At 32.2% G+C, this 2,738-nt stretch overlaps 1 protein-coding gene across 2 annotated transcripts in view; it reads left to right on the top strand.

Moving 5' to 3' along the window:
- LOC117177326 (homeobox protein OTX2-A-like) overlaps window positions 1-2,738 on the top strand; it is a 643,707-nt gene that overhangs the window by 366,737 nt on the left and 274,232 nt on the right. Inside the window, exon 3 of one of the 2 annotated variants that reach the window (XM_033367949.1) lies at window positions 2,336-2,453. The exons of the other annotated variant lie outside the window; for it this stretch is intronic. The gene's annotated coding sequence lies outside the window, so the exon portion shown is untranslated. The remainder of the gene's footprint in view (window positions 1-2,335; window positions 2,454-2,738) is intronic. 2 annotated transcript variants of the gene reach the window in all.

Consider the following 2,738-nt stretch of genomic DNA (forward strand, 5'->3'; position numbering starts at 1 on the left):
GGGGGGGGGGCTAGCGCCACGCCCCCATCCTGTTTAAAAAATCAAAATTTAAATGTCATGATCTTGAAGATCTTCAAATGCGCTCATATTCGCTATGATATTTTTTTGAAATTTTGAAAACTGCCGAAGATATGGAGGTAACAAAATTTTACACAGTGATGATCATCAAAATGAAAAGTTTTCAATACGCATTGATAAAGGGAGTTTTCTATGGGGCTTCAAATGCACTCATATGCGCCATCAAATTTGTTTTTAAATTTAGAAAATTGCCCAAGATATAGAGGTAACAACATTTTACAAAGTGATGACCAACCAAATAAAAAGTTTGCAATTTGAAATGATGAAGTGAGTTTACGATGAGGATTTAAATGCGCTATGGTGCGCTATAAGGAAAAAAATTTGCGCCACATTCATAACCGAGTTATCAGCGATAAACATATCTCGGAAAATTTTCAAGATATTCAAAAAAATGTAATGGCACATATGAAAACATTTGACGAGCAATGAATCCATGCCCTCAACTTTATATTGCACATCGCTGTTGAAGATTTAACGCCTGCCTTACATTGCTCCCCGCCCCCTCAAAACATAATATCTTTGTTAATTTCCTAGCTCAAAATTTTTTAGTAGTGGCGCATTTAAGCGCATTTGAAGTTATGAAAGATAGGTATCATGAATTTGAATAAATATGTTAGTTTAGAAAAATGACTTCAGCCCCCCCCCCCTCTATTTTGAACTCTGATATCTCGGTTATCAATGTGGTGCACAATCTTTTTTTTATGACTCTTATGAGTGCATTTGAATCCCCATAGCAAACTCCCTTCCTCAATGAGGATTGTAAACTTTTTATTTGGTTGGTCATCACTCTCGTAAAATTTTGTTATCTCTGTATCTTGAAGAATTTTCTAAATTTTCAAAAAATTTTAATGGCGCATATTAACGCATTTGAAACCCCATAGGAAACTGCCTTCGCCAATGCGGAATGCAAACTCTTCATTTTTTGGTCATAACTTCGTAAAATGTTGTTACCTCTGTATCTTGAGCAATTTTCAAGATTTTCAAAAAATGTAATGGCACATATGGTCAACTTTAAAAAGCAATAAATCCATGCCCTTAACTTTATGTTGCACATCACTGTTGAAGATTTAACTGACCTCATCTCTTAACCTTATATCTCAGGTTTTGTTTACATTTTTTTCTGTAATGCTATATTATGTCTATCATACATAGATCTATCAATATTCTAATTTTCTATTTAACCCGGTAATAAGCGTTGAATAGAAAAAATTAATATTTTCAGATTTTAGCGCAATAGTGAAGATTATTCTTTGCTTTTGAATGCGCGATTTTCCCATCTGTCTAAAATGTCATTAAAAGAATATGATATCTTAGAAACTAATTTATTTAGATTTCCATAGCGACCGCCGCATAGTTTCCTATTCCCAAAAAGAGAACGTGTTTTCAATCAATTTAATTGATTGTAATTTTACTGACAGATATACCTTAGAGAGATGTCTTGTATTCCCCGTAAGTGTTTATATTTAAAAATTATTTAATTCCTTCTAATAAGTTCAAAAATATGTGTGATAAATTGTTTTAATTCCTTCATGTGGAATATAAGTTTTGAAATTTTATTTTTAATCAATTCAAATCTACCTCTCCAGAGTTAAAATTATTTAAAATCATACATTTGAATAGATTGCTGTATTTAATGCATTTTTTAACACTTTTAAATCAATTATATAAATATTAATAGATGTAAGTTCGAATATTTTTGGAATTTATATGATATAAAAAGATTCAATAATCAAAAATATGTTAGATAAATGTTTCCGTTCCATGTAATTGAGTCGATTGAGAGGAACAGGATTTGCACTTGTCCTGTTCCCTTTCAGGGATTTTTAGACGGTGGAAAAATCGCTTATTTATAGGAATAAAAATTCTTTATTTTTCTGAATTTAACGCTAAAACCGGGAACTCCCACACTTTCAAATCATCGTACGCCTTTTGACATGCCATTAAATGCCTCGCACAATAATATTAAATTAAAAATCACTAAACTATTAAATCTGCTCAAAAATTGATGTTATATAACTGGTCGAACACGGAATCAACTCTTCTGTCAAATAAAAGGCAACTTCAAAGAATGCCGGGGGACATATGTGTGCCAAACTGAAACATCTTGGAGTTTAGAAAGATTGTAAAATGTATTTTTCGCCTTTATGAGTGCCGAAACATTGGTGATTATGTTTTACAAATGTTTTGCTATTGTAACAAATGTTTTCATACATTCATCTTAGTGTATCAACATGAATAATTTATCATTTATTTGTAGTTTCTAAAGCTGTGACTTGCTCCGAAGAAAGGGCCCTAAGCTGCCAATCGTAAATTATAGAGAAGCAAGATAAGTATTGACAAGCCGATAGGACTTCCTTCAAACACCAATATTACAGGTATTATTTTATCCAAAAGATTAAATACAGAATTTTCCTGACGTCACCAATTTAAAGAGCGAATTTTAATTTATATAAGATACTTATAATACGAAAATCCATTTTTGGATAGCCAGTGGGCACAACATTTGGGGACGTCTTCACGACATCGTTAAGACATATTTCAGACAAATTTACTAGATCCTATGTCAATGTAGTTAAGGTGCCTTTAAGATGCCGTAAAGACGTCGCATGACCTGACGATGTTCTTACGATATAACCACTTCACTTCACTTTACTTCACCC

Source organism: Belonocnema kinseyi, chromosome 7, assembly GCF_010883055.1.
Source record: "Belonocnema kinseyi isolate 2016_QV_RU_SX_M_011 chromosome 7, B_treatae_v1, whole genome shotgun sequence".
NCBI lineage: Eukaryota > Metazoa > Arthropoda > Insecta > Hymenoptera > Cynipidae > Belonocnema > Belonocnema kinseyi.